The sequence below is a fragment of the Tupaia chinensis genome, unplaced genomic scaffold, assembly GCF_000334495.1.
Source record: "Tupaia chinensis unplaced genomic scaffold, TupChi_1.0 Scaffold000077_1, whole genome shotgun sequence".
Taxonomy (NCBI): domain Eukaryota; kingdom Metazoa; phylum Chordata; class Mammalia; order Scandentia; family Tupaiidae; genus Tupaia; species Tupaia belangeri.
This window is the reverse complement of record NW_006159538.1, coordinates 2920446-2933469: the sequence shown is the minus strand read 5'-3', so window position 1 is coordinate 2933469 and position 13024 is coordinate 2920446.

Sequence of the window (13024 nt, the reverse complement as noted above, 5' to 3'; positions counted from 1 at the left end):
AAGGACTTGGGCAGCAGCGCCGCCTGAGCAGGACAGGGCCGGGGCTCCGCTGGGGCTCTCTTCTTGGTACCCACGCTGCGCGGGGACACTGCACGAGGGCCCGGCCCTGCTTAGTTTGAATGTGTGCCCAATGTGGGAATTAATGACCTTAAAATTAATTAATTAAATGAAACAACTCAAGGAGAAACTGCCGTTCGGAGAGGTCGCCGTTCAGACCGGGCTGTGGCCACAGAACTCTGGAGCTGCGTGGCTGTGCCGGGATTAAAACCCGGTCCTGTGTGCCGCGTCCCTGTGTTCCCCCCAGCGTGGTGCCTGTACCCAGGGGCAGACCACCTGCTGGGAACCCTGGGTTGAACCCAGCATGGGTTGCCCGGTGTGCGTTACCCGAGGGGCGGGGTGGCCACGGCCCATTTTCCCCCACCCTGGGGCAGCGTCCAGCGGAGGAAGGCAGTGGCTGAGATAACCGGGAGGCGCGGGAGCTTGGGGTGTCCTGATGCCCTCCCCAGGTCCCAGCTGCTCAGCCTTCTGGCACTGGCGGTCTCCCAACCCTGAACGTGAGTCCCCTCCACGCTGGTTCTCAACGCTGTCTACTTCTGTCTACTCTCATGGCACTCTATCTCAACCCACGCCTCCCCAAGTTCTGATTTCTTTTCTTTCCTCCCCACCCCCCAGTCATAGGGCTCATGTGCTCATGAGACAGAGATGGAGACAGTGAGAGAGAAAAGTGGAGAAATCACACCCTCCTCTCCCCCCAAAGGGCATGGCCACACTGCAATCCTTTCTCCTTCATTTTCCTCTCTGGATTCTGGCTCTCACGCACACAAGCCAGGCGTGAGTTTCAAGCTGCCAGGTCTGGGACTCGAACTGTGAAGTTGGCCATGTGAGTCCAGCATCTTAACCACCATGCCACCTGCTCCCCGCCCTCCCATCCCCCCAACGTCTGACATTTTACGGCTGGTGGCTCTGGGAGATTCTTAGATCTTTCACCACCACCCGCTCCAGGCAAGGCTGGCAGGGAAGGAATGTTTGTATTTCCAGGGGAGGCAATGGAGCCTCAGAGAGGTGATTGGCCAAAGAGCATAAGCTGGGCTGGGTCTTGAACCTCAGGTCTTCACAGCTGGCTCAAGGAGGCAGGGCAGGGGTGCTGGCACCAGAGCTCTCTTTGGGCCACTGCGGAAGCGGCTCCCTGCCTCTGCCTCTCTTGTCTCCTAGGCAGGAGGGAGCGGAAATTAATTCACGCTGTCTTTACATTATGTATAATGCCGCATGATTTTATTTTGCTTCATTCCCGAAATCTTTTACAGTAATTAGTAGCCAAGTAAAATATAAAAATTAATGCAATATAACACTTTAATGGTAATAATACACCATCCTGTCTAATTAATAAAATCTGTTGTTTCCAAGCACGATTATTTATTTGACAAATTGATCGCACACATCCTGTTCATACCCTCTCTCCCAGCGCCTATCATTTCAGTTTATTGAATAAAATTGTAGCAGGAAAATAAACAGATTGTCTTCTGACCTGACAAGCAAGTGAGAAATAAACCCCTCACTCATACGGTCCTGATTGTTCTCCACACTATTCCCCACACATGTCCAGATTGGTTAGAAATGAATTTGGATTCCTCGCTTCTCTTTTTTAAAAAACCATCGTGTCTCCTCATTTAGGAAAAGAAGACGTAGCTCCCCTTTCCCTCTGGGTTGTGTTTACACACGGTCAGTTCTAGCTGATGAATTTTGTGCCTGCGTTCAGAAATTCTGATGGCTTGGCTCACAGAGCGATTGTTGTGCTCTGCCGAGAGAAGAGGTCCCGGCTGCTCCGAGCTGCTGCAGCCGGAGCACGCTGAGTCCGTCACCCAGGCTGCGGGAGAGGACTGACAGGGACCAGGGGATGATCAAACCGAGGACTGGCTGAAGCAGTTGGCACAAACAAAACCAGGAAAAGGGTTAGGGCAGGGTGCCCAAGCTTGGCAGTACTTGTGGGCAGGGGTGGGGTAAGGAGCAACGTCCACCATGCTTATGAGTGGCGTCAGGATGAGCCCCTTATAAACCTGAACGCGTGCTGCTTTAGAACTACGAGGACATCTTACATGCCAAGGGTGAGAAGATACAATAATGTTAAACCATAAATAGGACCTCAGAGACAGGCAGAAAAACAGAGAGATGGAGACGGATGGAGAGAAACAGAGACAGAGAAAGAGGGAAAGGCAAAGCGAGAATCGTTATCTGCAGGTTATTTTGTATGATGTGCTGTGTGTTCGGGGAAAAGCGATGCTAGCCCCGGCTTTCAAGCTACATTTACTGTAATAGAAAAGGAAACACCTCCAAGGGCACACAGGTGAAGGAAGCCAGCCTCGTGGAAACTGGCCTCAGCACACAGAGATACAAACACACACACACTCACACTCGTACAACACAGGCACACGCACACACAGCCCGCGGAGCCCAAGCCCCTGAATCAACATAATCGTGCACCATTGCTGAGATCTGGGCCACAATAACCCTGCCTCCCCCCACCTGGAAGTCTCAAGCCTCTGATCTTAGTACCCGACCCCTTTTCCCCCTCATCTGCCTCCCCACACCTACCATCATTGTGTGCCGGTGCTTTAGCATTATTATTATCATCATAAGAATGATGAAAATTCTAAAGACGATGTACCCATAAAGTGGTGGTCACTTGAAGCTTTTTGCCAACACACAGGTACCCAGGAGGTGGTCAATAGTGCTATTTGAATGCTCTGCCTTTTATAAAGTACTTCTCCATGAATCATTTCAGGGATGGAATGGGGTGACTACACTCACTTTATCGATGAGGAACAGGTAGTGTCTTTTTAAGCTTTTTGCCATACGTGTGTGTGCTCTCTAGAGAGAGACAGTGAGAGGGAAAGGGCAATCACGCCCCCTCCTCCACCATGCTCCCCAGGGAGATGGCCATGTCACAATGCCTTCCCCTTGATTCTCCTCCTGGGATTTTGGGCACACATACACACACACACAGCATGGTTTTCAAGCTGCTAGGTCTAGGCCTTCTGCAGTTGGCCATGTGGGAGTCCAGAGACTTAGTCACTACGCCCCCTGCTGCCTCCCAGAGTCTTTAAGGAAAAGCAGTTGGGGTGTTCAATGAAAAATAATAGTTACTGAATGCTTGGGTGGGTCAGATACTATTTAAATCTTGTATAAATATGATGCCATCCACTCCTATGTATGAGATGGGGCCAATTGTTCTCCCCAGTATTATAGGTGCAGACATGGAAGGTCTGTGTAATTTGCCCCAAATTATATAGCAAATATTAACTGGACTCGATTTTGAATCTACCTCTTTCTGAATTCAAAGTTCTTCAAAGTCATATCCTAGTCCCAGCTCTGACATTCACTGGCTGGATTACTTTGGGCAAGTAACATTTTGGAAACTCAGATGACTCAATTATAATGAAGATTAACATTCTTACCCCCTGGGGTTGATACAAAAGTCAAGATGAAGATGATGGGTGGACAGAGCCCAGGCATGTACTAGGAGTTTAATAAATCCACTTTTCCCTTCGTATTTCTTTTGTCCTTCTTACGTCAGCCATTCCCCCCAGAAGTTCCCAAGAAATAACTCACGTGGCTGGGACTGTACCTAGGAGCAAGCTTGGATTCTACCACTTGCAGAATAAAGGAATGATAGCCATCTGTGGGGGTGATCTCAGTTAAGTATGAGAGGCCAGCACAGTGCTTGGCGTTTGGTTGGTGCTAAATAAATGTTTATGGAAGAGAAGGAGGGAAGAAAGCACTCGAAGAATAGTGCCCAGGCACTCCAAAAAAACACTCTGGGATTCAGCAGCTCTCAAACCCTGGACACTGGTCCCCCCGGGTCTGCCAAGGAGTGGGCAGGAACATTCCAGCAGACGGTGAATGTCCTGCGGACCAGCCCAGTGCCATCGATCAATATGTTTTATGATGGATCTAATTAAGCTCTCTAACGAGGGGTCACAAGATAACAATTTATCCCAGCGCCATCACTCACTAAAATGCTATTTCAGGAGATGACATCGTCCCAGCCTTAATTGGCAGAGTCTGCGTGACTGGAATCCCTTGGGAGTAGAGATGCCCCTTGTCACTTATTCATCACCTTTGTGGTAAGGGGGTTCAGAAGGGCCCTGAGAGGTACAGGAATTTGTCAGGCATTACAACAGCCCAGGTGCTGTCTTCCTCTCCTGTGCTCAGCTCCCTGGAGCAGGTGAGTTAATTGGTTGCTAACCAGAGCCTGTGCCCCCGTGGAGGCCCCCCCAGTTGAGAATCAGAAGCCCTGACTTGTCAACTCCAAGAATGACTAGTCACCAAGCAGTAGGAGGTGGCCTTTCCTGTCACAACCTCAGTTTCCTCACTTGTAAAGAGGCCTACCCTGCCTACCTCATGGGTTGTTTGGAAGAGGAAAAAAGATGGTGGGGAGGCTTATGGACTAATAGAAAGAACATGATTTGGAAGAGAGATTTCCCCCAGGTTCAAATCCCTATTCTGCACCAAACTAGCTGTGCGACTCTGGACAAGCTACAGCATCTCTGAACCCTGGTTTCTTCTTGTGCAAAATGAATCTGTAATGGTATCTGCTTTAACAGGGACTTAGGGAAGGATTTTAAGAGCTTCATGATCATCTTGGTTTCAAAGGTTCCTGGGGACACCAAGATGAGGAAACTCGGCAGTTTTCTGAGGAAGCACGTAACCAGATTACAGAGTAATATCTGCATCAAGAACAAATTACATACCAAAGAGAGTCTGAATAAGTTATTCTGGCTGAACCCATAAGGGAGGAGGAGGCATTTAAACTAGACCTTGATATACGAGATCTCTTCTAGCTAAAGAATAGAGGAAAGGACACGAGGAAGCAGTCAGTATAAGCTAGGGCAGGCTCTGAAGGTCTCCGAATGCACTGCAAAAGCCTTTGGAATTTATTACGAAGGTCATTAAGACCACACATGGATGAGCATCGTGAAGTCTCATTCCAGGGCGTGGACCTCAGAGGAAAAGGAAGAAGGCAGACCAGTGCTTCTGCCCACAAAGGTAGCTTGGAGACTGCAGAGTGGACCTCGTCTGTCTGCAGAGATCAGGAAGACCATGTGCTTTTTGGAGAGCACATGTGGAAACCCAAGTGGCAATGGATTGGGGGCAACTTTCTCTAAAAAAGGAGACTTGGGATTGGAGATAGGAGACAAGAAAATTAAAACTTGGTTGCTATCATGCATCAGAGATGTGGTATTTAATTCGTATAACACTCTCGATGAGATGGTCTCCACTTACTAAATGGTGCATCTGAGTCCCAGGAAAGGTCAGTGGCTTTCCCAAGGCTACCAGCGAATAAGCGTAGACACAGGTTTGGAACTGTGATCAGCCAGCACCACACCAGTACTTCCGTCACCGCATGCTTTCTCCCAAGGCTGTCATCTAGGACTCCAGCCCTTGCTGGTTTGAGATTTGAGTTACTGAACTCCATTTTTCAGAGGAGAAGACTGAGCCCCAAAGAATTTTCCAAGAACCATCTTGCCCATGGGTACTCTCTATCAGATATCTTTCTGGTAGAAAGCAGAGGTGCAGTTCTGATCTGATGGTTGTGGTGTTAAGGAAGGTACTTTTCCTGGAACTCTATATGGATTTCACAATCTGATTCTAATCTGTCTTTCCAAAGACCATTTGGTTGGCTCTTTCCTGATTCTAAGGGTAAATGATATCACTTGGGCATTTTCATTTTTTGAGCAAGTGGAAGTAGGGGTTTGGAGCCATGTTCCTCTTAGATAATAAAACTATTCCCTCAACAACAACAACCACCAAAGGAGGGATCCACAGTTTTCAATCACAGTGTATTTCAGAGAAAAAATGGGGAGAAAAGATAGTTAAAAATAGTTGAAGAATGAACGCACCCCCTGAATGTAAAATTTTTCAGAAATACGTATTTGTTATAGGATTCAAAGTGTTCATGACAGCTACTACTTACACTGTTTAAAAAGTTGCAATTAGTACCAAAGGCTCAGATGAAGAAAGCATCATATCATAGGCATATTTATAAAACAACTTCCATCAGCCAAAGGGAAAATGGACAGAACTCTATTACAAGCTTTTTATATTTGAAGAGCAATTTCTAATAATATATCTAGGAGCCATTTCTGAAATTGACTTAGTGTGCATGATCTGGGATTAATGTTTTCTGCAAAATCACATGCTCGTTTGAACGTAAACATTTTGCACTTCCGTTCCACCTCCTGGTTCAGAAGAATGCACCTCCAATATGTAAAATGATCTATCAAAATTAATTGTGAATGCCCTAATCCAATCAAGTCCACCTCATTAGGCAAACATTTAAATTATTAAGTTAAATAGTGGGATATTTCAATATAATCTTGTTATGCTATTTTTATGGCAGTACAAATGCTGTCTACAGACCGGCTCAGCTTCCTCGCCACCATTGTGGATGAGCTGGTCGTGCCGATTGCTGGATTTCACACATGGACGTCTAACAGTCCTGCCTTCCTTCACTCTCTCAGTAATTACTGATGGAGCATCTACTGCATGCTAAAGTTTCAAAACTGGAAATGACCTTCAGGATTATCTAGTTGTTTCTTTTGCAGGTGTAGCAACAGATTCTGAGAGGTTGGGTGCTTTTTATGGATCACACATAAAATTTGTAGCAAGGCTACATGTCGAATCTTAGACCCTGAGTCTGCATTTAACTCTCTTTCTTTTTCTTCCTCTATTTCCCTCTACTTTAATTCTAATATAAATGTGTAAGTAAAATAGGAACCAGCAGATGGAGTTATAGTTACACTGATGGACTCCCCTGTAGTCAACCATGGTTCAAATCCCAGGCTTAGCAGCTTAAAACTCACATTGGGCACATGTGTGTGCATCCCCAAGATCCTGAGAGGAGAATGGAGGAGAAGGGATTGTCTTATGGCCATCCCCCTGGGTAGTGATTTCTCGCTGTCTCTCTGTCTCTCTGGTGAGCACATGCTCCCTATAGCAAAAATCTCTCAAAAAATGTATAAATAAAATAGTTCAGGTTTTGGTTGTACTTATTAAAAATAATTAGGACTTGGCTGGACTGAGGTGTGTATCATGCTGGGTAAAGTCTCCTTACTATCTAAATGATGTATAGTGATTAAATGTATAAATAATATAAATAAATAAATATAACCAGTATTTTGCACAATTACTCTTTTATTTCCCCATTTGATACAAAATGTATTCCCAACATGATAGCTCTTCACAGAACTTTAGACAGCTTATCCTTCCCAAATTCCTCCAGCCAGCAGAGAGCTCTTCATTAGTTGAGATTTCCATGAAGGCTGGCCCAACAGAGACATATTTGGAAGATATAAGATCCTGATGTCTCAGACTCCAGCTCCAAAATTAGAGACGTGCATTTGGGAGAAGGAAGGACAAAAGAGGAAGTAAACGAGAACTTAAGCAGATGTCAGGTCTGGCCATGACCAGGGCCTGGATATCCATTTGGGGATCCTCTAGGGTACCCATGAATACAATCCTCTCCTCATTTGTACAACATGGACACAAACCAAGGGAGATTTCACTCACTCTGGAGATGGGTTTAAGGAACCCTTAGATCCCACCCTACTTTTGGGGGCCAAAAGTGAAATGAAGGATTCCCAGTGTTCCCCTTTCACTCTCTGGTTCAAATGTAGACCTGAATGTTTTATTTTTTTAAATTACCCTAAAGCATGACTGAGAGAGAAACAGAACTGGCAAAAAGATACTCCCAAGGGGAGCTAAATTCAGAGTGCCAGGAATCCAGAAAATAGCCTTTGCAGAGCATGGCTGGTCCTTTTACTCAGGCCTCAGGGCCACATGATGGCTTGCATGGGTCCTTACCACTTGTGCCTTCATGGACTCCCTCTTCCATTTAGAAAAATAAGTGCATACATAGGTAGAGTCACACACATAGATATATTTTGAAATGATATTTTATGATTCTATTGATACAAAGAGGAATACATTCATAAAATGAAAATATTTCCTTTAACCTAACATCTTATTTTTTTTTCTGATTTTAAGAAATTTTTTTTTTTAAGCCTCGAAATGTGACAAAGACATGAAAGCCTAAGGAGAAAGAGCACCCCCCCCACCCTGCCTACATTTGGCAGGTGTGTTCTAATCAACCTTTGTACCTGGAAATATCTAGGGGTTGGAGTCTGAGACATCAGGATCTTATATCTTTCCTTGGATTCAAGCAGAATGGAAGAGCCTTATCTCTTCTCTGAATTTCCATTTCCCATCAGGGGACAGATTGAAAATCGTCAATGTAAGGAGATGTCACCTCTTTAATACGAATCAAACTCAGGCTCTTCAAGGTTGTCACTAGAGGGGGTATGGTCTTTGTTCTCTGTTCCTATATTTGATTCCTTCTGCCACCATTCCATTCAAGGGTTCTAGGTAGAGCTACATTCATTGTACAGTGACACATGGCTCAGCCAGGTTGAAAGAAAATGCAGAGGATATTGTCAATTTATGGATGACGAGAGCCCTTAAGAACAGATGTGGCTGATACTCAGCAGAGGGACTTGGGTGGCCTTTTGTGAAAAGGCTGTTGAAATTGAAACTCTTACCCACTGTTGGCAGAAGTATCAACTGATACAACTCTTCCGGGGAACTATTTGTCAGTGTTGACTAAAGTTGCACACGCACACCCACATGTGTAGAGTAGACCTAACATTTCTATTCCCAAGTATTAGGCTGGGCCATGTGAAATTGCCCAGATTGGACTTTTTGATCTACAAAAAAATGTCAAGTTAATTTGATTCAACCTAATATGCAACCAACAGAAATGCATACATATGCTTATCAAAAGTCATGCGCAAAATGGTCTTGCAACATTGTTTATTATAGTCAAAAGCTGGACACTTCCCCAAAGCCCATCAACTATAAAATGGATAAATAAATTGTGGTTCGTTCATATAATAAAAGAGTGCATGCAATGAGAATAAATAAATGATACCCTTATAAAACAACTTGAATGGATCTCACATAGTACTGATTGAAAGAAGCCATACATGAAAGTGTACGGAGTGTATGATTTCATTTATGTCGTATTCAAGAGCAAACACCACCAATTCCTGGTGTTCGGAGGCAGAAAGAGGTGACCTAGCCAAAAGGGAATCGGTATTGATCTAAAAGATGAACGAAGGACACTTTCTTGATCTGAAGCCAGTTTCATACACATTATGCACCTCGAGAAAACTCATCAAGCTATAATGTGATGTGCACACTTTTCTTTATGTATATTTCCTTTCTTAAAAAGTTAACTAAAAATGAACAAACAGAAAAGGCTGCAGAAAGATTCAGGCAGCTGTGAGGGCAAGGCAGAGCAGCTGGCCCCAGGAGGGTTGGTATTTCTGCACGCCAGTCCTGGTTAGTTGTGCCTTGGTAGAATTTTCTGTAATAACCTAATACGGGCTCTCTGGCAACTGCTTTATATGCTTTATCTCACTTGTTCCCCAATTCAGCATCACAGCCGATCCTGTTGCGATCTTAATCTGATGGATGGAGAACCTAGGGAAACTGACACTTCCAGAGTCTAGATACTTCCAACTGCACACAGTCACCGGGTGGGAAGCCAGTGCCCAACACCAGGACTGTCTCTCTTGAATCTGCATTCTTCATGTCCATGAGCCATTCTTAAAGTAATTGGGATCACCCGAGACCACTGATTCACGTTTTTTGATGCTGTTTGCAGAATAATATATGTAGATGGGCACATGATCACACTCCCTATGATGTGGGTCCAGATCCTACCTCTCTGGACTCCACCATCTCTTTCAGTCCTTATTCTTGTTCCTGACCACAAACAGGGTTACCCACAAACATGTGATATTGCTGCAGGGAGCAGACAGGGCTCTGCAACTGTAAGACACTCACCCAGAGCTATGGCATGCTCCAGGGACAGCCCGGCTCCATCTTCTGTGTGTCCTGCTTTTTTGACTATGGTTCTGAGAGTCCCTCTATAGGTATCTGTATTGGGTTATGTAGAAATAAAATATGTGGAAAATTATGGAGCTCTGGGCCACGACAGAGGCAAAACTCAGCCCCTGCCTCCTCTTCTGACCCCGAGCTTTACCTTCCGTGGCCCCAGCTCTTCCCACAGCACTGTTTATTGTGAGTGTGGTGGGAAGAAATGTTGAGAAGAAAGGCAGGAAGACTGCTTCCTGAGTGTGCCGTGCAAGTCCCTTACATGCTCTTCCCCTTTAACTGTGCAACACTCTGGGAACTGGGTATCCTCACCCTCGGGTACTGCTGAGAAACCGTGGGGACTACTGATTTCTCACATGGCCTAGTGAGGCAGGTGGAGCAAAGTGGTGAGCATTTGGGGCAGCCAGCCCTCCTCCACCATCTGCATTCAACAGCCCTGGAGCCCCTCCCCTGGGTGTAATACGTTCACAGAGCCTGCGCTCCCTGGGCTGCAGAAGTGATCAGCAACATTGGGGGTCATGAGCTGCTTTGCAGGAAGCACCAAGATGCGAGCTGTTACCTCCTACAAGGGGCAAAGGATGTGATATTAGTAGGTGAAAGTTCTGGTTCCAGCTTAGCTACTTATTCTTAGTGGGACTGAAAAAATGTCTCCCCTTGTCTGGCCCTTAACTTTCCCAGGTGTGCAATGAGGGAATGGGATTTGCTGGGCTCTCATGGCTCTCCCAGCTCTATGGCATCTATAAGAAGGTGCTCTTTCAACTGGATCATGAGGTATTGGTACCATCAGGGAAATACTCCAACTTGCTCCCAATGGAAAAGGTGCGAAGCCAGTTGTCCCCTTGGTCCCTGGTTCAGGTGATATCTGAAGGACAGAAACAGGCACAGACCTGATGTACAAAGATTGAGGGACAGGCAAGCTCACAGGGCAGCCGAAGACTCCCAGGGGCTAGGGACCGCCAAAGGCCTGGGGTACTGGACAGTTTGAGGAAAGGCTCAAGAAAGTGGGTTCTGAAGGGGGAACTAGAATAGTGCCAAATCCATGTCCACACCATTGTTGTCACCTCTTATTTTGTGTGCCCACCTTCTGGCCCCACTCACCTAGCTGTTTCTGGTAACTCAGGGATTTTTAGTATTGGATTCACGTTTTTTTTTTTTTTTTTGGAGAGATTTTCACTGTAGGGCACGTGCGCTCGCCAGACAGACAGAGAGAGACATAGAGACAGAAAGCGAGAAATCACCCCCCAGGGGGGATGGTCACGCCGCAATCCCTTCTCCTCCATTCTCCTCTCGGGATCTTGGGCACGCATGCACACGCGCCCGGCGTGAGTTTTAAGCCACCGGGTCCGGGACACGAACCGCGGTCGACTACGTGGGAGTCCAGCGACATAGCCATTACGCTAACCGCTGGTTCCCGGATTCACGTTTTTTGATGCTGTTTGCAGAATAATATACGTAGATGGGCAGAGAAGTTTCCAAGAGCCAGAATTTCATTAGATTCACAGACAGCATAGACACCTCCCCACCCCCGCCACACACACACGGAAGGTTCAGAACCAGTCTTCCAACTCAAACCTCAAACACAGAATTTCTCCATCCTCACCACCCACACACTGGGTCAGGTGCTCAGGGGCTCACCTTGAGGGTCCCGGGCTGTTGCCATCACATCCCAACTGGCCTCTTTGCCTCTGGCCTCACCTTCTTCCAATCCAGCTTCCACAGGCTTCTCAGCATCACTGTCCTCCAACTGTTTTGTGGTTGTTGCTTTTATTTTTATTTTTTTAAGAGATGTTTGCTACAGAGTGTGTGTACTTGTCAGAGAGACAGAGAGAGACAAAAAGTGAGAAATCACCAGCTGGGGGGATAGCCATGCCACAGTCTCTTCTCTTCTCCTCTATTCTCCTCTCAGGATTTTGGGCATGTATGCACACATGCCCAGTGTGAGTTTCAAGCCTCTGAGTCTGGGACTTGAACTGCAGTCAGCCAGGTGGGAATCCAGCAATGTAACCATGGCGCCATCTGCTAGCCCCTCCTCTGTTTTAGCCACCTTCCCGGGCTTTGCATCGGCTCCAGATAAAGTTCTAGAGTCTAGCCCTGCTGACAAGGGCCTTCAAAGCTACGGCCCCTGACTCCTTCTCAGTACCAGCTCCTGGCCGCCTCCTCCTCGAGCACACTTAGGTGCAGGCAGGCACAACCTGTGGCATCATGGCTCTCCCACTTGAATGCTGTCTCTCTGATAGAAACGGCCTTCCTGCCTTGGTTGGACAAACTCTGTTTTTAAAAAATAGGCTCTTTTTAAAATTATTTATTGAATTTTATTTATCCATTCATTTGTTTTTAATTTGACAAGAGAGAGACAGAGAGAGAAAGTGAGAAAGCAAGCCACCAGGTCCAGGACTCGAACTGTGGTTGACCATGTGGGAGTGTCCAGTGCCTTAACCACCACTCCACCCGCTGGTCCCAGTTTGCCAGACTCGTAGAATGAGAAAAAGTCTTTGTTTGTTTCCCTCAATGCACTCCCCTCACACCATGAGTGCATGGTCCATGTCCACACTCAGTGAATATTTATGGCGAATGAATAAGTGAATAAATGAATCCTTCAGGATCTAGATCAAAAGCCACCCACTTGAAGTTTCTCTGATACCCCCCTCCACCCCCAGTGAAAGTGGCCATTCTATAGGATCCATGTCTTACTGTATTGTCACTATTTTAATACATGATATTATTAGGTGGCACTATCTGTGTCATTGTTACCACTGGACTATGAACTTCAAGTTTCAAGATTTTTTTTTTTTCCCAAAATCCAGACTAAGTCTGGCTCTTACCACTTGCTCCAAATAAATGTATAAAGTGGATGAGAAAATGAATGCATGGTGCCCTCTCAAAACCCAAGTACAGACCAGCAGTTAGCGTAATGGCTATGTCATTGGACTCCCATGTAGTCGACCGCAGTTCACGTCCCGGATCCTGTGGCTTAAAACTCACGCCGGGCGCGTGTGCGTGCGTGCCCAAGATCCCGAGAAGAGAACGAAGGAGAAGGGATTGAGATGTGGCCATCCCCACTGGGGGGGGG